Source organism: Dipodomys merriami, unplaced genomic scaffold (genome assembly GCF_024711535.1).
Source record: "Dipodomys merriami isolate MVZ:Mamm:240054 unplaced genomic scaffold, mDipMer1.0.p SCAF_12, whole genome shotgun sequence".
In the NCBI taxonomy this organism is placed as follows: Eukaryota; Metazoa; Chordata; class Mammalia; order Rodentia; family Heteromyidae; genus Dipodomys; species Dipodomys merriami.
The window spans coordinates 24,439,143-24,465,674 of NW_027202493.1; the positions used below are offsets into that span (position 1 = coordinate 24,439,143).

General features: G+C 38.1%; 1 protein-coding gene across 7 annotated transcripts in view; it reads right to left on the reverse strand.

Annotated features, from left to right (window-relative positions):
- Tenm3 (teneurin transmembrane protein 3) overlaps positions 1 to 26,532 on the reverse strand; it is a 608,309-nt gene that overhangs the window by 512,868 nt on the left and 68,909 nt on the right. The window contains exon 1 of one of the 7 annotated variants that reach the window (XM_070016439.1): positions 12,663 to 12,695. The exons of the other annotated variants lie outside the window; for them this stretch is intronic. The gene's annotated coding sequence lies outside the window, so the exon portion shown is untranslated. Of the gene's footprint in view, positions 1 to 12,662; positions 12,696 to 26,532 lie in introns of those variants that run through there. 7 annotated transcript variants of the gene reach the window in all.

The following is a 26,532-nucleotide window of genomic DNA, read 5'->3' on the forward strand; positions in this document are numbered from 1 at the left end:
GGTATTCCTTTTCATATGTACGCTTCTCTCTTGGAGTAGGAGTCAGACCGATTGTCAAAGTCTGTTCATTTTATAAGCACAAAGTGGGAAGCAGGGAAGTGGTGCTGTGGCTCAAGTGGTAGAGTGCTGGCCTTGAGCTGAAGAGCTGAGTGATCATGAGCTCAAGAGCTCAAGAGTTCAAGCCCCATGACCGACAAAAAAAGAAAGAAAAAAAGAAAGGAAGGAAGGAAGGAAGGAAGGAAGGAAGGAAGGAAGGAAGGAAGGAAGGAAGGAAGGAAGGAAGGAAGGAAGATGGAAAGCAAATGTAACATTAGTCAACTTAGAGGTCATAAACCCATGCATTTTAATGTAAGGCATAATGATTTGCATGCTAAGTTTCAATAAAATCTTTAAAAGTACATAGAAACTGTCACAGCATGCACAGCTACTTCAAACAATTCCATTGGTCAAGATCTTAAACGCTTACTAAGTTAGCTCAAAGTAAAGAGTGAGAATTACTTTTGATTGTTTTGTACTACCATGATATCTTTGGTTATAAATTTATTACTCTGCTGTAGCTATTTCTTTACTGGCGTGCTCTACATAAGAGACAAATATACATGCGAGATAGAGTATGTTTATTGTATTTTATATAAGTGTATAAATAAGCACCAAAGACAAACAGTTTCGCTTCTGAAGCATGCTGTTTGCATCTGGAGAAGACAGCTTTGAGTAAGTGGCCTGTCTTCCTTAGTTTCTTAACTTAAGTACTGCCATCTTACTCTTAAAGAGAAAAACACTACATGAACTCAACAGAAGTATATATTAAATTATTTTGCTGATGTGAATATGGCTGTATCTTCCTTAATGATAGGAATGTGCTCTGAGAAACATGAAAAGGTGCTTTTGCCCATGAGGCAATATAATCTGATGAGACCACCACAAATATGGGATCTGTCCTCCACCACAATGTCACCGTGTGGCCTTTGACATAAGGACTTTATGTTCTGCATAAGCAACAAGGGTTTGCTGTATTAAGATTTGAAGCGTGCACTCCTTTTTAAGCATCTGAAACCTTTCTTTTCCATGGCTTCCAAGTCTCAACACAATCCACCTTTCTCAGTTTTGCTGACTTTCTTTCCATCTCCTTTTTGGTGGTGTTTTCCCACCATCAGCATGTTCCTCTAGACTGGATAATTCTCTTTTTCCCGTCTTCTCCTCTAATGTTGAACCATTTGTACTTTCCACTCTAAGCTCTGTACAAGTGGTTCAGCATTTAATTCTTCCTTCAGACTTCACCAGGCTTCACACCTATCTAAAAACCTGTTTGACATACAGCCTTACTCATCCCAGGCGACTCACGGTAGACTGTGAGTTCAACATTAGGTATACTTAGATGCTTTGAATATTGAAAGTATGTTTTTAAAAGGATGGTAAAGCACTGTACATTTTATGACTTACCTAGCAAAAGAAGAGGAAAGAGAGAAAACTCAAGAAATAGAGGTGTAGAGGAAAGAGAGAATATCCCACCCTGGGCACAAGTGAAAGAGGTACTACTGAATATAAGAATGGATAGATATCTCATGTGACATAGAAGAAAGATAAAATAATGGAGTGCATATGTGTGTGTGTGTGTCTGTCTATCTGATTGCTTCTCATCTTTTAATAATTTTAAAAGAAAGCATTATCAGAAAAATGGAAAGCTGTTAGAAGAGATCAGTAGTAAACATTTACTGAGTGCCTCCCAGGAGCTGAGCAGTGGGAAGTCGATAGTTCACCAGAGTGAAGACACCACTACTTCATGAAAATTCCAGCTCTCCAAAGGAGGGGATTTCAATATGAGGTATTAATTCTCCAAGAATGAGGGCAGATTGAGGGAACTGTGTGAAGAGAAAAGCTTCAAACCAGATGCCAAAACCTGCAAGATGCAAGGGAGCAATCCTGAGGTTGGTAAGTAGTAATGGGAATTGGGCTTCAAAGAAGGAGGAAATATTGAATGAAGCCACTAGAACAATAGTACAAAAGATGCAGCAAAAATATCATAATCCTGAAGGCTCAGTGGACAGATCTGTGGGGATGTAAATGGGTCTGGTTTCAAAGCCATGTAATATGGCAATCATACAACAAAGAGGCTGCTAGTAGCAGAATCACATGTCATCCTGGGCCTTGCTGTACCTCCACTCAAGGCCCTGTGAGTGGAGAAAGATTTGAGAAGCTGCCCCCAGGGTAATATGGGAAGCAGAAGAAGACCTACTGGGGCCTGTCCTTCTCTGCTCTCCCAGGCTACCAGGTGAGGCCTTCCAGGGACAATTGCTTGGATCCGATGGCAAATACCCACCTGTCCGAGGCTCACATATGGTAACTTGAAGCAAAGTGGAGGCACTCTCACCCTGAGATCAGCATGCTGATGACACATGGTCTGTATCTCCCTTTTTATCTCTAATCCTGACACCACTATTTCACAATTTATTCAGTATCTCAGGGGCCTAACAGGGGACTAGGATCAAAGTGAACCAGGAAAAGGATTAATCCAGAGAAGACAGAGGTTATGATGATAGCCAGGAGAAAGTATTTCAAGAATGCAATGAGCATGTGTCCCTGTTTCTCATGAACATATCTTTCTCTTCCATCCTTGGCTGCTTCTAACATCACACTGAGAAACATGACAGGGCGGACTCCCCCCCAACTCTCCTCAACACACAGACACACACACACACACACACACACACACACACACACACACAGATACACACACACAGACACACACAGACACACAGACACACAGACACACAGACACACACAGACACACACAGACACACACACACACACACACACACACACACACACACACACACACACACACACACACACACACACACACACACACACACACACACACACTGTCTGTTTCCAGTTGCAAACTCAGGGGGTAGTGACATCCAGTACATGACATGGTCCTGCTTTGTAATTTCTTGGTCTCTGTGGCTGACTAAGTTCATGATAATTGCTGAATATAATACAAATACCAATGTCCTTTGTTTAAAACAAAATCACAGAAATCCTCTCTGCAGTTAGCAACAAAGCAAGATAGGCTACTCTATTTTCTTCCGTTTCATTTACTCTACAACAGTTATGGTATTGTTTTTCCCAACCATTTTAATGAATGTTGTGTTGTGAAATTTGGTCCTAAATCTATTTCTCTTAGAAATTTAATTTTAGAAAGGCAAAAATGTGTCAAGTGATGTAAAATTAATTATCCTATTTTTACACTTTGAAAATAACAAACTATTCATCAATTGGGTTTTTTTCTTTATAATAAGATAGGCATCATAATTTTTTTCCACTAAAGTCTTTCCATGATTATTTGCACTATAGTATTACTATACGCAACAAACATTAGTTATTATTGTCCTTCCTTCTTATTTCATTTGAAGTGTCAGCAATGCTATTTTCTTCCTTCCCTGCCTCTGCTTCTATTTGGCTTGAGTTCTGTTCAACCTAATTTCCAACTAGATCTCTTTGACAAAGAAAACACCATAAAGTTGCCATCCCTCCATCAGATAAACTTAACTCTTGAATAAACCATTTATTTGTATAGCAATATTAAAGTTTTGAATGTATTAAATATTAGATTACTATAATAAGCTTTTGGGGACAACTTTTAGAAATGAAAATAATTTACTGACAGCAGAGAGAATTCAGTAAATTGAGCACCTCATGGAACATTAGTTATGCTCTTATATGGAGTATTAAAAGCTTTTTTTAAAAAGCTATCCATCTATTAGAATATTCTCTGTGAGCTAGCTAGACACTAGATGATAGAAATGATTATAGATCGATAGATGGATAGAATAAACATTTATCAGATAGATAGACAGACAGATAGATAGATAGATAGATAGATAGATAGATAGATAGATAGATAGATAGATAGATAGATAGAATAAACATTTATCTGGAAGAACCATTTAAAAATTAAGACAAGTCCTGTTGACTTACTGCTGTAATCCCAGTTACATGGGAAGCAGAGATCAGGAAGATCCTGATTCAAAGCCAGCCCAGGCAAAAAATTAATGGAACTCCACTAATTTCAACAGAACAAGCTGGACACGGTGGCTCACAATTATATTCCCAATTATGTAGTAGGTATAGGTAGAAGGATTGAGGTCTAAAACTAGTCAAACTTCAAAATCCTACCAGAAATATAACTAAAGCACAGAAGGGCTAAGGGCATGGCTTAATTGGTAGAGAACTTGTCTAGTTAGTATAAGGCCCTGAATTCATATCCCAGGATGAAAATGATCTTGGTCCCTTATATTGACTTCTGTCTTTTTTTGTTTCTGACATAATCACTGAAGTAAGTTAAAGAGTAAGAGGCAGACTACTCATATTTGTATGTTAACAAAACTGATGATTTTCACAGTACTGTCATTTACAATAATAAGCAAATTCATTCACTCATTTATCCATCTGCATGCCATGTCCTAGGTCCTAAGGAATTTGACAGAGAACAAGTTCCTGCCCGAAAGAAACACACAATCTCATGAGGTGGCAGATCACTGGAAGTGAAATAGTGAAGCAAACAGAAATTCTAGAGAATGATAAGGAATCAAGGTGGTAGGCTAGGCTGAACCCATTATGCTAATAAAAAGCCAGACAGGGGTGTTTGGGAGGAAATGTTCTGGTCTGAGTGGAGAGAGATCATAAAGACTAAAAGGAAGGAATGAGCTTCACTTGTTCTAGTTTTCTACTTGGTTGTTAAACATTTGGGAACTATGCTATGTCTGGGGAGGAATCCTGGGCTCATGTGATCACAGACTCACATTGTCAGGAGAAAGTAGCTAAGAAAGAGAGAAGCGAAGGAAGTTGTTTGTGATTAGAGATGGTGTGACTGTTTCATCACCCACTTTTTGTCGATCCACTGTTTCATTCATTTCTCTACTATTATAAAAGTAATCCCAAAACCAAGCCACCTAGAGTCACTCTGTACGGGCAACAAAAGAAACGGATATTTTTTGTCATTTGGAGGTCTGAATACCATATGCTAAATTTGAAATTTTTCCAAAATTTCTTTGTGATTCTATTACTGGGCCAAACCATTTAGCAGTAGTGTGAAGCCTAGAGAAAAGAAAACTAAGAATAATGGATGAAGAAAACTTATTGGGTGACAAACTTAAACTGACTTATATACTTTATCTCCCTAAGTATGGATATTCAGGAATTTGGGGAAGAAATGTCCACATACACATATAGGTATAGTGTTAGACTTCTAGAAACTGTATTATACAGTAGTTATCATATTACTGTTCTAAAATTTAAAAAAAATCCTAAATTCCAAATGGATTTTGGTTAAGGAATGCTACAAGAATCCATGAGGTCTAATACTATAGACAGATTTAAGACTATTGAAATTAATAGCTTATCTAATAATCATGCCTGTAACCCTCCCTCATATTCAGAAGGTTGAGGTCTAAGGATCATAGGTTCAAAGCCAGCCCAGGAAGATAAATTTGTGAGACTCTGATCTCCAATTAACTAGCAAAAAGCCAGAAGTGGGGGTATGGCTCAAGTGATAGAGTTCCAGCATTGGGCAATAAGGCAAGCAAACAAGAGCACATGGCCTGAGTTCGTGCCCCAGTACCAGCACAAAATATAAATGAAATTCATAGCTTCATGTTTCAATGCCTATAACTATCTTTTACAAAGTCCTGGACTCTATGTTGTCTTCATCAGAATTAAAGTTTCTTGAGATGAGGGTGTGGTTAACATGGTAAAGCAATGTTGAGGCTCTGATTGCCAGTAAGAGAGAGAGAGAGAGAGAGAGAGAGAGAGAGAGAGAGAGAGAGAGAGAGAGAGAGAGAGAGAGAGAGAGAGAGAGATTGAGAGGTTTTTACTTCACATTCCAGAATGACCTTGCTGAAACATCTTCACATATAAATAATTTAACCTATAAACATTTTACATATAAATTTCACATTAAATTATTTAAAAATCTACCCTCAGGGGGAAAACAAGTTTTGTAGGGTCCATTAGAAAAATCACATAAACAAGAAATAATTGCCTATGGATGAACATATCATAAAAGAAAAGCAGACATTCACATAGCTGAAGTGACTGTTTATGAGAATTAATGTCCATACTGTGAATAGGCAGATGGTCTATGTAAGGAAACATATTATAGTTTGTCATTTCTTATCAACTGCACTGCTTCAGGAGCCATGAAAGTAACTGCAAGCAGATTTGCAGGAAGTTGTCCATCAGGAGGCATTCCTTATGTTATTCCAGAAATATTAATTCCAGAAATACAATGTCTTAGTATAAAATGGAAAGCTTTAAATAATTACACACCACTTGTTTGGTATTTTCAAACAAAAGCTAAGAAATCACAGGAAATTTTGTTCCTGGAGAAAACAATACATAATACGTTGAAGCCTCTGGATTGCCTAAAAGAATTAAAAGGGATTCTGCTATTATGTTTTCTTCGAAGTAGCCACAAGCCAGGCCTGCCTCAGGTTTAGTAGGACATGCAAGTTGGATAATATTCCTTGCTGGGGACAAACCCTTCAAGGACTGTCTTTGCTCTTGAGAAAACATTCATCCAAGAGTAAACTCCAAGAAGACAGGGAATTTTTTAGATTCTTTTGATGGCTGTTCCACCTTTAATGCCCACCACAAAGCATGAAGTGGTCCATAGTTGGTCCTGGCAGTTTTCTTCCCTGCATCATGGAAGGGTCTCAATTGCCTTTTTTTCCTTAGTACGTTTCTTAAAACCTATTTTCTTCTTCACCCATCATGCATTGCCTTGTACCAGTCATTGAGCCTTGAAATGAGACCCTTTCTTATCTGCCCTTTTGAAACATCCATGGAATGTGTATTCACTTATTCTTAAACTAATTTCTTCCACAAAACTGCAAACATAATGAGGACAGGGCCCAGAACTTTCTATATGCTTTTCATCTTCAGAAACGTCCCAACTCAGCACATGATAGGACATACAACATCTGTCTCCATTAACACTAGTGATTTGCGTTCCAGGGCTTTCTGAAAAAGCACCATCGAAGAAGACATGTTTTTGTTGTACTGTCCATACCTTCACAATCATGTAAACATGTGCCTACCTCCATATATTTGATGTCTTTAAGATCAGAGACATGGAGAACATTCTTAAACCTGTTAATATTTTTTTTTCTACAAACGTCCATATGCTTTCAATCCAAAATCATTACTGTGCCCCAGAGACAATTTTAGTACTATAATATGCACAGGTGTTTGCTTTGCCAACAAGTATGGTAGGGTCCCAAGGGATACTTAGAGAATGAGTCTGCTGAGACCAGTAAGGTCATGAGCTACTGGTGCAGGGGTGAAGGGAATCTAAAGAGAGGTTCATGAGTCAGCACGTGAAATGTGTTCACTGCCTTTTAGACTGGTGCCCAGGCTAATCTTCTGTTCCCAGGGACCTTGATCTCTTGGCTTTAAAGTGCTCTTCACAGTCCTGTTTTCTATGCATGCTTTTAGATTCATTCCAGGCTCATGCTTTTAGCTTCTCCATGCTACTCTCCAGCCCAATTTCCCCAATATTTTGCATCTCTGTCCGTACAGTTACGGGGGTTATATACAGTTACATATGTAAGGTAGTGAATACATTTCTTGTCGAACTTGTTACCACCTCCCTCATTTTTCTCCCACTTTAGCTATTTATGAGGCTGATACCTGAGGATCTTGATTAGAGCCAACCTGGGCAGGAAAGGCCATGGATATTCTCACTCTAATTAACCAGAAAAAAAAGTCAGAAGTGGAGCGATGGCTCAAATTGTAGAGCATCTACTCTGAAGGAAAAAGCTATGGGACAGTGCCAGTCCCTCTGAGCAAAAGCCCCAGTACCATCTCTCTGTGTCTCTCTGTCTCTGTCTTTCTCTGTCTCTCTGTCTCTCTCTGTCTCTCTGTGTCTCTGTCTCTCTGTGTCTCTTTCTCTTTCTCTCTTTCTCTCTGTCTCTGTCTCTCTGTCTCTCTCTCTCTCTCTCTCTCTCTCTCTCTCTCTCACACACACACACACACACACAATCACAGGACTGGAAAACTGAGAAAGCTGAAATATGTGTGCAGATCAATGGAACTAAGAACTATCTCAGATAGCCCTAGTAAAATTCTATGCCTACATCTAAGATGACCTGGGGAAGAAGGTCTATCTACCAGATACCACATATCTGCAGCTCCTACTGAAAGAAGGATTGTGGTTCCATCCTAAAGACATTCTTTATTCAATGAAAACAAAAAACAACAACAAAAAGACCCAGTAATGATCTCATCAACTAGGATACTGTCCTTTAGTAAAATAAAATAAAACCCTCATCTTATTATCTTGCTAAGTTGGAACAATAGTAACATGGAGTATCTGCTTTGAAATAAACTGCATCATGACCTGCCATGTGTCAAATATATAGCCAAAGAATAAATGAAATACAAGCTAGAGAAAGAATCCAAACTTGGGTTGAATTTTAAACAGTTTGCAGAATGTCCTCTTCCATAAGATGCATAAAATTTGGAAGTATACCGTACTGCCAAAAAAGTATTAAATACAGGCGGTCCACAACTTATGAACAGGTTGTATTTCAGAAGTTTGTTTTTGAAGCAGTTGTGTAGGAATTTGGAATGTGCTTTTCCCACTGAAACTGCACTATACGTGGCGGTCAGCTTCCTATGTCAAACTAACCCAAAACGCACGAGTTCTTAGATGAGCCAGGGGCCTGCCCTGTGCTGGGCAAAGGTATGCTGGGAATGGGCATTGGGGCCTTCAACCACCAACACAAGTGGCCACACTTTTGCCTGCTCAGAATTGGGAAGGAGGCTAGGGAATTTCTCATGATACCTGGGGCACTTCCACTGCTGGTTTGCCAAACTCAGGGTTTGGGGATGCTTGTGACTTATGTGCGTGATGTGGAGAAGCTACAATAGTATATGCAGGTGGACACTGTGCTCTTGCACACTTCAGAGCCTACAGTAGCTGTGCCTTCAATGACTGGACAATTAGTGCTTTCCTAGGTGTACATGCTAAGTACACAATAGATATTTTGCTAAAATCCCTATAAATCTGATCTAATAGTGCTGAACACTGGGGCTCTGGGCTTTTTGTTCCCTTTTCTTCTTAACAGGGCTCAGCCTCCAATGAAGGAAGAGATTCTTTCTAGGCCCTACACTAGGGTCAAAGAGAAGGGAGACTCAAGAGTCCTGAACAAAAGTGAAATTTAAAGCCCTTACAGCTTGAAGAGCACAGAGATACCAAAGACAAGATGTCTAAGTGGACATCTGTACACAAACCACCAAAAACTAATTTCTCTACAAGTCTCAAATTAGGATAAAACAAAACTGCTGGAGATTGCCATGGTATGGGAAATAAGGATCCTTAACTAGGAGTAGTTAGTTGTGTCTTTAGTTCACAGGAAGTTCAGGCAAATTATTTCAAATGTGTATCATAAGTACATGTAAAACAATATGCAGAACAGATATCTGTTAATCTAAGTTGATTCCCAGTTGCCATTGTCTCTTCTTCTCATGCCCAGATTTCCACAGTGGTGAGAAAAGGCCACATATCACTCAATAAATGTTTGGGAGTTTGCTAAGGTCTAAATGCCAGTGCATAGGAGGTTTGGAATGCTGGTGGTGTGCAAGCATACCAGCTGTTGAAGAGCCAGCCCTGGTACAGAGAGCATGAGGTTGTTGGCAACCATCAGCTGCACACTACTGCTATTCTAGGAAAAGAGCCACTCCTGAAACAGCTGAGAGTCCTCATGGAACAAGAGACAGGAACATTCCTGCCCTGGGCATCACCTTTTGGCCAAAATCTCTTAGTGCTGTTTGCCAGGGTTCTTCTCATGTTTTAAGGTTGTAAGCAGCTGCCCATGAAACATAACCTGAGCGGAGAAACACAGAGGCACAAAGTTGAATGCACTCAAGCAGAAACTCACCATAAGGCTGAGCTGGGCTGAGCCAAATTTAAAAATAGAGAATCATAGGAGAATAAAATGAGATGATGCACCCCAAGATAAATAATTCACACTTCCTCTCACCCAGAGGAATCTCAATTAGAAAACAAAGCAAACCACATGTATCTCCAGGTTCAAACCAATACCTGTGAGGGAGGAAGAACTTCATCAGAAAGAGACAGGCCTTCTGGACTATTGGCTAGAAACTCAACAGTTCAATGAATATGAACAAATATTAAGGAAAACAGAAGAGAGTGGACATTTTATATCAGTAAAATATGTCTGGAATTTTCTGGAAAAGAAAGAGTAGTAGTAGTAGTAGTAATAGGAATACTACTATTAATAAAACAGGCAGCCCTTCAGCATGTCCTCCAACCCTTAAACTCAAGGAGGTCTTGGTAGTCAACTTTGTCCTTTTTACACCACAGAACAGTCTTGGACCTGGAATAGATGCCTACTCCTTCACACCCACTCCTTTTCCAAGGAAAATTGCCTCTTTCATATGTTGTGACTATGGGAGAACAAGAGGTAGGAAGGGAATGTTTATATAGCATTTGAAACTATACTTAACCCAGCTATTATTTTCATAACATAAACATTAAAATGTAAATTAATACGAACTACAGAAAAGAAAGCTCTTCTGGGCATGGTAGCATATACTTGGAATGCCAACACTCAAGAGACGGAAGCAAGAGGACAGTAAGTTCAAGGCCAGCCTGGGGTATAGAAATAGACACTGTCTCAAGAAATCAAAGCCAAACAAACTGAAACAACAGCTCAGAAATATTTTCTTATGAGATAAGGATCCACAAGATGGGAAAATCTCTACCGAAGAGGACAGCGTCACCTTCCTTGTGCAGGGTGGGTGCAGATGGGGGGTTAAAGCTGAGAACAGGCAGAAGCCAAGCAGAGATCATCTTGCATTCCTAGAATGCCAGCTCCAATAGAACTCTGGTGGTCTGTCTGTCTCCCTCCCTGTCCTGTTGCAAGCATGTAGGAAAGAGCTGCCAGATGCCAGATTCCCAATCGATATTTTCCTAACCAAGTGGTCTATCAGGGATTGGAAGTCTCATAGAGGATATAAGTAATAGCGTTATCTCCCTAGCCTTGGTTCGCCTGTTGTATAGCTCAAGGGAGCAGGTAAGGATTTAGAACAATGACTACTGACATCTCTTCTGACTCAAAATTGCCAAAGGGCTTTGTGTGCCTAGGTGTGAGGAGCTTAGGGAATATGTGCAGGGGCATTTTGTGCTCTACGGGGCTGCTCTGGGAGTTGGCACCGTACTCCTGAACATACTTATTTAAAGATCAGGTACAGTGTGTTCTTCATCCTAGTTTCTGGGAAGAATTTTTTTTTTAGTAGCTTCAAGCAAGCAGGGGACATGAAATGAAATTTCTCTGTCTGCTTATATCCAATTAACGTTCAGTGAGTCTCTGGCTATTTAAAATAGGAAAATAATGCATATTTATTCACACATGCTTTGAGATCTGTGGATAAAAATGCTATATTACTACCAACCACAATGAATGCACATACTTTAAATATAATTATCAATTACCAGCTACCACCTGTTGAGATAACTAACTAGAGTGCCTTTAAACACCATCCTTCCAAATTTTAGAATTGGAAACATTCTTCAATGTGATATACACTATATTCCACCAATTCATTAAGGAAATTCTTTGTTACTCTTATTATGACTTCTGTTCACAAGAGAAATGGAAACTGAGCTTTATGAATTACAAAAATGTCTAAGGACCTACAGTTGGGTTCTGATCTAACAAAGTCATCTTTCAAAACTCTTTAAAGATTCACTTAATGATTTATATACATATTGAGTCTAAGGTCATATTGCCGCATTTTAGCAACAAAATTTTGCCCTCTTGGCAACTCAAATACTAAATGGCTACGATGCATACAAAGTGAGATGCAGTTTTATAAATACAAAGCCCCTTGTGTAAATCAGTTCATAAACCATGCATAAATAGAAGGTATTATGTTACACTCTCTCCACTCGGGACCATAGATTGCAGCTAAAACCATAAGACTCTGCTTATAGATGGGCAATTATTACAGAGTTTTTATTCTTCAAAAGCTATTAACATTTTTATAGCATAAGCAAAGTTATTACAAACAACCTCTAAAATGTGAACAATGATTTTCTTGAAACTCCTCTCAAACCCTCCCCTCAACAGAAGGTACTGTATTTGTTTACTGAAAAAAGAAAGAGAGAGAGGAGAGCAAGCAGGTTAAAGCTGAAAATAAAAATGTAATGTTGCTAGTGTAAAGTAAAGGACATTGAAATGAAACTCCCATTGAGTTGTTCTCCACCATATATTTTCTTATAAAGAAAATACATGTGACTAAAACATGTATACATGGGTATTTAGGTCATCATTAACATTATTGAGGGCACATTTATACAATCTGACCCATGGGGCCACAAGTCTTCTAACTGGTAGGCATTCAGGACTGCTAAGACCACCTACCAGCCTAATCCAAGGGTGGCTTAGAGGTGACCTCTGACCCATGTACGCTGGCCTTACACAGGAGACTCCACAAAGCCTGAGGATTCTGAGCTACAAAGGAAAGACACTGGTGCCTTGGTGTTCAAGTCTACAAAGGCATTGTCCAGACATGTTAGTCATCGTGCATGCAAAAATTCACCATTTTATACAATAAGACAAATATAGAAATCCTACCAGAATGCTACGAATGAAGGATGAATTTCTGAAATCAGCTCCTGTCCCTCAAAAGCTTGAAAGTCATCCTAAAAAAAAATATCTGCGAGCATAAAAATACATCCTGTAAGCATTCTTAACGAAGGTTCTCAATGCCATGTTGTCACAAAGTGAAGAGACACCTGATAGCTAGATAATATGTCTATGTAAGACACCAATTAGCAGTGACAGGGCTGAGCATCTCCCCTGCTCTTCTATGAACTGGTACGCTCTGGCAAGTAGTCTGAGGATGCACCAGGAGAGAAATCAGTAGGGTGGAATGTGAAAGGAAAGACTGAGTTTTAAAGGCTCAATCTCAAAAATTTTCAACATTGTAATCTCTGAGTTATAAATAGTAAAGCTGGAGTTGATCTCTTGGTATATAGATATACAAATGCAAAAATGCACATGTGATTTATTGTATATATGTCTGAGGTTTATAGAACATGATGAGATACATAGATAGTAAAATAGTTACTATAGTGAAGCTAATTAACATGTCAATCATCTCCATAGAACTACCCCCTTTTTTGTTTGTGGAGAGAACAGCTCAAGTCTATTCACTTGCTAAAAACCCTTAATATAGTAGTATAAACTGTAATGCTCATACTGTACATTAGATTTCCAGACTTGCTCATTCTGTATATCTGCTACTGTGTATTCTAGACCTACATCTGCTCACTGCCGCCCCTCTATTCTAGTAACCACTATTTTATCATTTAACTGAATATTTAAATTTGTCCCCCTAAGATTCCACACGTAAGTAAACTCATGCATCAAGTACACTTTTATATGATTTGTAAGGAAACTGGAATGTGGTGCATCTTTTTGTTAACCTACCCATTCTCACAGAATACTGAGATATTCACCTTACTCCTAATATGTTTTTTGTTATAAAGAAAATTTCAAAAGCCCTGAACCTCAAGGTTAATGTAACAAGATAAAATTTTTTAAAAAAGATATACAAGTGCTGAAAGGGGATTTTTCTATTGGGACAGGAGTAGTTTGAATGTATGACTATTTTCTTCTTAGCCCTGAAGCCATGGGGAAAAAAAAAAGAATCTCTTGAAAGGACAATAAAATTAGAAGGAGAATAAAAAGAAGGCTGCACATACATACACAGAAAGTAAATATCAGACTGAACCAGGGTTTCTTAAGGGTTACTTTCATGGAGACTAAATTGTGTCTCACCTAAAGACCACAGACCCTTTGCTCAAAGCAGAAACTGGAGTGATCACTGACAACTTAACATCCAGGAAAGATCACAGAGCTCTGCATACTAGCTGCCTGATGGCTATGCAATGGCCACTGACCAAAATCCAGGTGGCTCTTGTCACGGGGGAAAAGGTTAAGGCCTGCAAAGCTCATATATTTGGGATTCCAAGGCCAAGAAACTGTGAGTGCCCTGGGGGCAGCCAGGACAAGGCAGACGTACATTTTAAGAACTGAGAAACAGCCATTCTGAGAAACCAAGGGGGAACTGGACAGAGAAGACTGCAGTGTCACCTCCTGGAGGACATATGAAAAGAACGAGGTCAACAAATGCCAAGTGTGAAAGTTTAAAGAAAAAGTCACTATGTCTTGAGTCCGTGGAAAGAAGCACATCTACCTCTTGAGCTGTTTTAAGCAATAACTGAATTTACAAATTCAAAGGGAGGATGATTGATGGGAGAGAGAAGAACAGCAGCCGCGGGAAATATGGCAGAAAGAACCAGATAAGACAGAAAGCTCTAAACTGCCATTAAGACACTGCAGGAGGATTCTGGGCATTCTTGCAACCATAAGACTTTTGGAAAGATGTACTATGACCAAAGACCATACCCTGTTATTGTAGAGCAATCCAGTTTGGAACCAAGGTAGGCAGATACTCTGCCTGACAGAAAGGACTAGAACTGTCTCTCTAGCCTTTCCTCTACCTAGGAAGGCTACATGGTTTCCAAAAGTTATAGCTAGCTAGGTTGTGTATAATGCAAACACACACACACACACACACACACACACACACACACACACACACAATCAGCTTGATTCCAGTTTATTTTCATGTTATTTTAGTTTTTCTCAATTAATATCTTTGTTCTTGATGAACTAAGTTCAAGAAGCCTATTTGAGCATTGTTGAAATAGAAACTCATTAAAGTCCATTACTCATCCTTCTCCTACAATTTTGGTGCTTAGATTGAAGCAATCAAGAATAAATAGATCCTTGCCCTTGGACTCCTGTCTCCTTCAAGGGCTGGCACTATGTGCATTCATTTCCTCCTTAGCAAAGGAATCTAGCTTGTTTTCCCTCTCTTCTAATGGACTGCCACTTTCTCTACTTTTTTCAATTTCCTTTCACTGGGCCTGGCAATGGAGTAGGACATCCTACCCAGCTTTTTCTTTGGCTGTCTTTGAAAACACACACAAGGCCATTCTCACTTAATTAAGGAGCTTACTCTCAAACAAGGGAATGGATGGAATAACACCCATACAAAACGAGGCACTTAGACGGTTCCCGCTCTATTACAAAATACCCAGGGCCACTGTCCTTCACCTAGATTTCCTCATGGTTCCTTTCTTAATTGATATTGCAAAATCTCTGTTAAAAACCATTACTATTGTTGTGCTAATCTGTGTGTTCTTGGGACAGAGGATTAAAAAATCGTCAATGCTGTTAGATCAGATCAGATTTTATCCCTGAAAGACTCATGTTCTAATCTAATCTACACTTCAAAACAGCCCACCCCTTGGTGATACTTCCAAGTGTCTCAAATGAAAAGGCTCTCCCCTGACCACCTTCCATCTCCCTAGCTAACCCAGGAAATGTGATGATAATCTCTGGTCCCTCTTTCTTCCAAGGATTCCCAAGCTCTTTCTATAGACCTTAAATCATGCTCTGTCATTCTTCAGTTTTATATTCTAGTCCTCACTCACTTCTCCATGTTTCAAGCCCAGGATTCTCCTAACCATTCTATTCTCCACAGTCCTGGTTCCCTATATACTACAGAACTATCTTTAATTCTAGCAGGTACCAGACACCAGGGAGGGATTCAGCTCTCTCGGGGAAGTTTGGCTGTGTTACCTGTTGTCCTCTGTAAATACTGTTATTGCTCGATTTGGAAGGCAACACTTCCAAGGGCTGATCCCTCCCAGAACAATACTCATGCCCACATACAAGCTCCATCTCATCTCTCTGGTACATCAATCGTCTTCATATGTAGAAGCCCCTACCTTTGTGGTAAAATCCAACAAGATTCTTCCTTATGGACCATTGCGAATTTATAAATCTTGAGACCACAACCAGTCAAACTGTTCTTGTGTACTGGTTGTGTGAACACAGAATGCTAGGCATGAAGCTACATATATGGCTTTTCAGAACTATTTATCTCACCCATGAAACCTAGAAAATGGACGTTGAAACCCCATTTTCAGAAGGAAACAAAGATAAAATAACTTGCCCACAGTCTCAGAAGGAAGGATGTCTGACTGCACAGCTGATGTTCCTAACGTGTGTGCTTTCTACTGCCTTGCTGCAGAAATCAGCGAGCTCAGCATGGCAAGTGTTATTATAAGCTGAGCTGTCTCTCCTTACAATACTTTCTAGCTTCACCTAGGGCCAGGAAGTGAACTGTTTATATGTGCAATTTTACAGCACAAAGAAATCCAAATGATTTAAATATGATATTTTAAATAAAAATATTCTTAATTTAAAAATAATTCTGCAAACACGGATGTGTATGCCATTTTTACCTTTGAAAGCAGAGATTTATTTCACTGATTACCTTTGATAGAGTCTGCTAAGCTTCAAGGTACACAAACAACTGTTACACAATTCATGCCAGGAAAAGAATTTTCCCCCATTTGCAAATTCTAGCCAGAAATATGGGGTCTGGAGACTCTCTCTGGTAAAGCTTCTCAGAGCCAGGACTTCCTTTTCCATACATTGTCTAATTTTGCTGCTTTTATTCTTATTCAGGAGAATACTCAGCAAGAAAAAAAAAAAGAATGGATATACTAATTAAAGGACCTCATATGCCTACCAGAAATTAAAATTCTGAGCAGTTGCTTCATATTTCAATTAAAATATTAAAGAAACGTATCCAATGATACTTAACATCTTTTCGAAAGCAGCTTGATTTGTGACTCAACAATATATATTGTGGAATATACAAAATAAGTCACACTATAATCATTTTTTCAGAAATTCTCTCAAGTTTTTGATGCTAAAAGAGTATAATCTTGGAAGGACATTTTAACCATCTTTCTTCCAGTCCCTCCAGTCAAGTTCAGTCACAACAGATCACTTTAATTGGATTAAAACTATCTGTTGGACATTCTACTGCTTATATTAATACAGGGAGGACAATTCCTTATTGCCAAGTGGTGTATATAAGTGGAAATAATTTACCTGTCAATTTACTTCCTTCTTTTTACCTATCTATTTCCATTTGTGCCAGTATTCTATGATTGCATTCACACACACACACATACACACTTAAGATTATAGAAAGCCATACTACAATAGGCAACTACAATTATTCATCTACAGCACTTAACATCTCTGACTCTCAATTTCCTCATTTATTGTCAGAAAGATGATACTTGTTGTCTTCTTCAAAGGATCTTATCAGATGTGTCACAGCATGTTGTAAACTGTACGGTGTAAGTATTTGATAAAACATATTCACTTAATAATGCTAACTTCTTTCGTGGATGTTTTCTATGCCAGAGAAGGCAAAGTAGCTATTGCCACATTAGCAAGTGATAGGAGCTCTCAAATTAAGGAAAAATGGCTTTCAGAAAGCTATAGAATTTAAAAAAGAATCTACAGCATATTTTTGTTATATTCTAAATCTAGTACTGACTTTATGTATACATTTCCTTTCTTGTGCTATTTTTCCCCCTTCTCGACTCAGTGTTGAGGAGAAAATATGTGATTTACTGCAGCAGACGAAAGAGAACTAGAAGTACATACTGGCAGGAAAAAGATATTAACACTGAGCTAAGTGTGGTGACACATGCCTGCAATGCCAGTACTCCAGAGGGTGAGCCGGGAGGACCAAAAGTTCAGGGCTAGCCTGAACTAGATAGCAAGTTCCAGGCCACACATGGAAAAACCCTGGCTCAAAAAAAATCACACACACACACACACACACACACACACACACACACACACACACACACACTGCATACCAACACTGCTTAATAAGACAAAGACAACAAAGGAAGATACTCATCTTCGCTCTTCTCATTTTCCCTAGCGCAATTTTTCTCCCTTCCGTTCTTCCTTCTCCCTCTCTTTCTAGCTCTCTTCATCTAATTTCCTTCCCACTTCCTTAATGGAAAGAACGGAAGGACTGCTCAGAGAGTTAAACTGGCTTCCTATTTGTGGATGCCAAGCTGTTTTGTACAAACCCGTGAGGTAAGACCTGGAAGATGAACACTGCTTGGCCCCGTTGATCCCCCACAAATGACTGATTTAGAGGATTTTAGGGATTGACTTGCGTCATCAGAGGCTCCAACAGAGGCAGGAACGTTAACTAACCCACAGCAAACCCAGTCATGTTTCATTTCAGAAAGTTCATCCAGAACAGGCACAGAAAACTAGAAGGCCCTTGCTCTCATCTGAACGACAATGTAAAGAGCTAATAACTCAGGACAGAAAAATGGAAATGGACTTGGTAGAGAGGGTGTTCAGACTTGTAAAATATATAAACTGTGCTGGAAATAAAAGCTCTTCATGACGCGTGACTCTTTAACTCTCTTCTTTGCCATTTGGAACAATGGCATACTACCCAAGGCATGACATCTAGAAACAGTGTTCCTTCATTGTTTCAAACACAAAAGTGAGGGGAAAGCCTCATGAACACTCACACACATGCAGGATCGTCGATCATTACCCTGGATATGAACTTGGCCATTGGTGTGCAATTCAGGGAGGAAGGAGTTAAGGGAGACTTGTTGATAGCCTATGTGCAGATAGCTCCATGCTTCACTGACTATTGTTAAAAACATACTGAATTGGTTATGACAACCTGTGGGTTGGTTTACACCACAGTCTAAAAATTGGGAAATTCAATTTAGAAATTTGATCAATATTCATGCCATTTCACATCATAATTCAATTGGAAAAAAATAGTAGGAAACTTCTCAGCACAATACTGAGGAACAACGTACATTCTAGTGTAAATCTTCCACTTAGCATCACTGATGGAGTCTAATGGAAACCTTGAACTTGGACAAGGACTTCCCAGTGAGGTATCTGAAGGGTTAACTGAGATAGAAGGGAAATGATCAACTCATAATGAATATATCAAAGCAAAAGCTCATGAATTTTTTTTCAAATGAAACTCACCAGAAGAACTCACCCCCAAATGCATAAAGCATAAAGAACTGTCAAAACAGGATCTTGCTTAAAATGCAAAAGGTATTTTCAAAGAGAGGATGACATTTGCATACAATATGTGCTGAAGACTGATGACTTGGTGAAAATGTCTTACTCTAGATTGAGTGTACAAGACATCAAATGCTGGGATTTATAAACAGCAACAAAAGGGACTTGGAGTGTTCCGGAGCCTACCCAGTCAGGAGGCTGAGATCTGAAGTTCAAGGTTTTAAGCCAGCTTGGGCAGGGGGAGTCCGTGAAAGTCTTGTCTCCAATTAACTAGCAAAAAGTCAAAAGTACAGTTATGGTTCAAATAATAAAAAAAATTTTTTAAAGGAAAAGGGACAGACAATACTTAGGCCATGAATTCAAGCCCAAGTACTTGCACAAAAATAAACAAACAAATAAATAGTGTTCAATTGAAAAACAGTCTTTGATACCTTTCTCTAATGAATTTAAACACTCAAATATTTCCTAAATTTAAAATATATAGATGCAAGCCTGAGATCTGAAAATGGATGGCCTATGAATTCAAAGCAGCTCCATGTGTGCTAATTATCCAAGACTGCATTTAAAAGACAGAAAGTAATATGTTTTCAGCATTAGGCTGCCAACATTGTCATGACATTTCCTGCTGATATTTTTATTTTAAAATGTTTACCCACGTGGTCCAGAGTTTGGGTTATGACCACTGTATATCAAGTCATAGATTATCCCTTCATTTGGGGACAACATATTGCTAAAGCCATTTTTCTATGGATCAACTTCGAAGTTTCTGGTTTTTACAAAATAAATGTCATGGCAAATCCTTAAAAAGATCAAGTATTTTAATGCTATTCACCTAATTCTCAGGACTTCAAGTGGCTAACATTTAGCAGGGGGCCCTTAAAAAGAAAATCGCTTGTTTACTACAAATAACAAAATCACCGTATCCTTTTTTTTCTCTTCTCCTTTTGATAAAATCAGTGAAAATGAACTCAAGCACTGTTTAAAAAACGTTAACATTTTTCAGCAGCACTGTAGCTGAATTGGAACTAAGGGACTTAAACGCAACAGAACAATCATTCCTTTCATTGAGAATTCTAAGTAATTTGACATACACACATCTTCATTATTTACAATTAAGGGAGTGGGTAAAGTAAAACCTTACTAAAAAATGGACAGATAGATACTCTTTGAAGCACTATCATTGTGGCAGATAAAATCCATTCATAATTTTCCTATTCAGCAAAGAGAGATCTTTCTTATTCCCTTTTACTTGGGCCTAAAATTTATTCTAAAAAAACATAATAATCTCTCAAGAAGAAAAATATTGTCCATACAGTGTATTTTGTATAAATTATTATTTCTATATTATGCATTCTGCACTACCAGTTAGTAAAGGAAAGCAAAAAGGAGAAAACTAGGGTCTCCATAAACATTTAAATGTACACTATGTATATCTTCTAACAAGTCACGTATTGTCATCAGAAAATAATTTTGGCCTACCTTTTGGATTGGTAACTATTTCTAGCTAGGCAGGATCTCTTGCTAGCAAAGAGCATTAGCTCAGTACCAGGCAATGGCAAAGTGGGCTCTAGTATGGTGCTGTTCTTGACCACTGCTCAAGATGGCAGGTTGCAGGGTGATCCCAGAATAGACTGCAGGGAGAGAAGGGTGAGGTAGAAACCCAGCTTTCAGGCCCTGAACGGCTCAGCACAGGACAGCTGTGATCAGGCACACTCTTCTTTATCAAGCAGACCTTTTATAAGCCACCCAAAAGCGATACGCTCCTCAGGCCCAGAGAATATGAATTGTGAGCTCTTTTCTGCACTGAATCTGGCCAAATTTAAAGTAGAGCTGTGCTAGATGCTTTCCAGGAAGTCAAAAAACTTCTTATATATTACATGTATATTAAAAATATATATAACACATAATGCATATAATATAAATATATAATATATAAAATATAAAGCATAAGTATTATATATCTAGATTATATTCATTATGTAGTTATATATTATGCTAATATATAAATATATTTCATATGCATTTACATTGAATGTAGATGTATATGCATATGAAATATTCAGTCGGAAGTGTAAAACAGTCTTGACAAATAATATAAAAAATAGATTTTTCTAATACAGAGGTTGGTTGGTTTGTTTTTGTCAGCAGGAGAGTGAACAACCATTTCCATTATACGGACACAGAAATTTGATAAATGTGGGTTTGTAAGAGTTTGCAATATAAACTGAAACAATGAGTATAAACCATCATTTGGGCATTTTTAATTGGGTTTTAAAGAATCCCAATCATATTGTTTGTTTATTATAACTCTTGTTCTATGGTTCTCAAAAAGGGTATGTGTTGATAACATTCAAACTAGTAGAAATGGGTTTCTTTCTTTCAATTTTGAGAACTTAGTCCCCTTCAAAATATATCATAGCTGTTTATAAAACATCAGATATGAAAGATGTGCAAACAAAATGAATTATAATTTTGGTAACCTGCCTGTTGTTATGAATGCACTCATATTACATAGGCAGTGCTGATCTGTCATTTTTCTGTTTTTTTTGTCTTTATGCATGAAGGCTATTAATGATCCCTTGCAAGGCATTTAAGAAAGGAGCGTAAGGAATGGTAAAATGCATAATAATTCACTGCTTAGGTTGTATAACACAAAATTGCCAATATTTGACCAGTTTTGGCCTACCAAGATGGAAAACTTGACCAACTTAACCTTATTAAATGGAATATTATGTTTGGAACAGGAAAGACTGCAGACATTGAAGTTGCCTATTGCATTACTTTAAGCAATTTATCCTAAGTCTCAATTTCCTCCTTTATAAAATGTGGATGAGAATACCTACTGAACAGGGTTATCAGGCAGCTGAAATGTTGTAACAGATAAATTCATACAATGACTAACTTCCAGGAAGCTATCTTAAAATTATTATAACACCATAGGAGCTATCGTAGTATATATAACACATTCAATGATAATCACAGTTAATTGCCTTCCAAAGATTATGGCACTCTCTATAAAGGCAAACACATCCTTTTTTCCTGTGCTCAAGATTATAGGCAGGATAGTGTAAAGTTCTCAGGGTGTCATCCTGCATTATTGCTTAGCAGAGGAGGCTCAAAACACAGACTTTAGGTTCTGATGGACTTGGACTTGGGACACATTTTGGCTGCTTAGGATGTTTGTGATTTTTGTAAGGTAATTTGGTTGACCCTAAAATTGGACCTTTTACACACAAGAAAATTAACCCAGACCACTTAGAACAGTACCTCCCACACAGAAGGTACTAAGAAAACAGTAATTCTAGCATATTCCCAGGCATAACCTTCATTTTTTCCTATACAGGTAGATTTGATGGTGGAAGTAGGGGAATCAATCAATCTGACAGGTAAATAATGCACCAAACCATAGTGGATACTAGATGACAGGAGTCACCACAGGTACCAAGGGATAGCATGTCAGACCATGAACTTACTGATCTAATACAGCAGAATGGCAGACAGATGGACGAGGCCATGCAGAAAAGAACAGTTGAAATGAGACCATACTGTCTTGAAGGCAACTATGTATTCACCTGGTAACCTCTAGGTAGATTTCCATGGGTTTATAAATGTATCCATGCAGATAATGTACTGTTCTTTGGAGAAATCAACCCAGAAATATAAATGAATACAAGAAAGGATTTTAAGAAGAGAACAGGAAATTCTCCATAAACTCTGACACTATTGGGGGTGGGGAGCACATCCGGCTCTCTCTCTCATTCACAGTTAGGCAGTCACTTCTAATTACTCAGTAATGGCTTCCGTAGGTAAGTTGGCATAAAGGAATCTTAGAATCAGTAGAGGCCAAAGGTGTCTAATCATCAGTGAAATTTGAGGCAGGATTGCACGTAGGGAGAGAAATACGTGAAATAATGACCTTTAGGAGTCAAAGATGATTGTATTGGTGTATAAAGTATGAATTAACAGATGTTGTGTGTGAACACCATGATCCCCAGGAATTTAAGGAAAGGCCAGCTGCACATTTGTGCTTTAAAGCTAAAGATCTACTGATTTCTGTGATCCTTTCTCTACTCTGTAGTCCACACATAATTGGGTCAAAAACAAAAGCTTTTATACTGCAAAGAATAAAACATCATGATGGTGATGATGATGATGATGATGATGATGAGGTTGATTCGGTTGGTTGGGAGGCTTGAAGTCAGGGCCTAGGTGCTGTCCCTGAGCTTTTTTGCTGAAAGCTAGTACTCTGACACTTGGAACCACAGCTCCACTTCGGGATTTAGATGGTTAATTAGAGATAAGAGTCTCATGGACTTTCCTGCTAGGGCTGACTTGGAACTTAAATTGTCAGATCTCAGCCTCCTGAGTAGCTAGAATTAACAAGTGAGCCACCAGTCCCTGGCAAATAACATAAATTTTGTTTTAACATATTCTGATTGGCTCTGGGAAGCTCAGTAAATCTTCCAGATAGATCGTATTCATAAACTACTTTGTCAAAAGGCAACTCTTTTATACAGCTACTTAAAGATAATAATAAAAAGAACAGAAAAGCAATACTCTTTGAAAGCAAAACAACAACACGGGGTAGACTAAACAGCACACCTTTAAATGACCTCTGCTGCATCTTTTAAAAAAGCTAGTCAAGTGCAGTAGTCATTTAGTCAGAGAAGATACAGCCTGCCACAATTCCACTATAACTGCCTCATTTTGGAGACATCATTTTTTTTCTTTAATGAAGATTGAGCCAGTCACTTGCACAACACTTTTCCTTTAATGACGTTTGTTCTAACTAGACTAACGGCGTGTCCTTGTCCACTATTAAAGCTCTTGAAAATGCCATTTACAAGCCTGCTGCCCGGGTGACAGAGCGGGCACTTTGCACTTCATTTGCACTCTGCTTCACGGTCATTTCTTCAGAAGTTTCTGATGTGTCCTTTTACCATGGTTTCATGCCTGTAATTCTTATAAATGAGAATGATCTCTCAGACACCTTACTTCTCTTGAGCTGAAATTTCACTGCATACTCCAATTTAGTTAAAGAGGGATATAATAGAAAATTAACGCATTTGCTTTGATCTCAAGACTATAGATAAATCAGGAAAATCCACATTACTTATATCTTAGTAACATCTTTAACCCTCATCTATTCTGACTACAGAATGAATTTAATTTATTCAGAAAGACTTTTTTTCAGTTAAAAGTAGTGTTATTATTTTAAGAGTACAATCAAGTTAAAATTAGAGTGCTTTATTTGTGTTATTTCTGTTAACTACTCAATTTATAGCTAGAAAGAAATTAGAGAAATCAGAATTAGCAGTTAGGAGAATATAGGCTTTATAAGGGATGCTTTCAAAAGTAAATATAAGTGGAATGATATACCTGTAAAAACACAGTACTAAACATATGCTTTTTGACCAAGAACAGAAAATGAGTTTTCATATAGCATGCTATCATATCTATATATATATATTTTAAGAATATAGATAAACTACAGTTGCTAGACCCCAACAAAATCTACTGGTCATGGTACAGTAAAACTTATTACACTTTTTAGAGATCATAGGTGAATACATATCTAAGAAACGTTAAGTAGTAGAGAAAATCAGAATTACATTTTATATTCAAAAATCAATGTGGTTTTTTTCCCATAACACATCCACATTTTCGTATAGATTTAAAACCTAAGTTACCTAAACTGTTTCATTCTTCCTCTCATTTAAATGAAGCTCTATTTTCTATCTCTAGAAAAAACCCAAAAACTATAGACTCATTTCTAAATTATATTTAGAAATTTTATATATAAAGAGGTTTGTTTGTTGCTCAGAATTTTTGGAATGCAAATAGAGCTTATGAAGCAGGCTTCTATTACAGATATAACATTAAATATGCCTTCCTACAGATGCGGCTGTATCCTCTGGTAACTCTTCCTAGGGAAATAGGAACAGCTCTCAAATGGCAATATTTATTGACATTGTATTGAATTGATTTGAGATAATAATTAAGCAATCCAAAATAACTAAGTTGGTTATGAACTAGAGAAAGCCTATATTAATGTCTTCATAACTTTTGGAAGTACAATAACTTTATTCTGAAGCTTAAAAATAGTTGCAACCAAATCTTTAATCAGACAACTATGAAAAAGGATGACTAAATCATTGTGCACTGCATTAGTGGATGGCATGACAATTCACATCATTTCTTTTCAATACTGTTTTTTTATCCCTGTGGTATATCACTTATATACAACATCTGAATTGACTCATAGGTTATACGATATTCTGAAATATTGTGTGACTGCAAGACTAAATGCACTCTGCTTTATTCAATTACTTAATAAGTTCTTCTAAGTTCTTAGAAGCTTAACAGAATATCCACTTATAATAGGCCTGCCAATTACAGGGAAGATCTGGTTTTCCCAAAGTAAGAAACAGTCATCCAAAGAAACTTACAGACAAATGCTTTTAACTGCTAATCAATGTATAAATCCTCTGGTGGAATGCTAGAGTGCTTAAAATCTGAAATGCCAAACAAAAACACAAGGACTACAAGGACAGATATGGTGTTGAAGATTCTGATGGTCCTAACATCAGACAACTTCTTTGATTCTGAGTGGACAGAAAAAATATAAACAAGCCAAAAAAAAAAAAACAAAAAAACAACCACCTGCTCTTGTCTATATTGCACTGTGTCTCTCGGACAATTTTTGTTACCCAAGACAAGGAGAGAGAACATCTATTTGTGACTGGTGATCTTTTGCACCACTGGTTCTATCTTTGGGAAGTCAAAATTGATTTTCTTCCACTTGTCACACTAAAATCTCAACTCTGTCCCTTCTGTTCCCCTCTCAAAGAGTTCAGCGGTATTAGGATCAAAAGATTACAAAGCTGCAGCTTTGAGAGAAACTGGCAGCAGGGGAAGACAGCAGCGGCAGTGCCGAGCATTTTATGTAAGCAATCTATTTCAGCTTCAAAGGAGGCGCTGCTTAAGTGGGTGAACAACATGTAAAGTGCTCACTTGACATAAGTTTTTTTTTTCCTCATAGTAAGTAGTTGAGATAAAGAGAGCCTCCAATTGCCGATCTTTTATTATTAGCCAAAGCTCTGGGTAGAAGAGAGGCTTGGGCAGTGGTGGTCCACGGTTTGCTCCTCTGTCTGCCTGATGCTGTGGCTATCTGATTTCTATCACAGGAAACAGCATGGAAGGCATGTGGTGGTCAAGGCAGGACTTTAAACTGCCAAGAAGCACATCCCAGCATGCTGTCTTCCCGGAGTCAGGCACAACCCAGGGTCAGGCTTAGTTTCGCTTGAAAAATGTACAAACAGTTTTTAAATCATGAAAAAGACAAAGGATTCCCCACATACTTGCTCTTGCTTTTCCTTGCCTGCAAGTAATCTAATGAGAAGAAACCAATACATTCTATCAATTCATAGCAGTTTGGACATATAGATCGAGTTTGGATAGCTGCATATGGCAATTA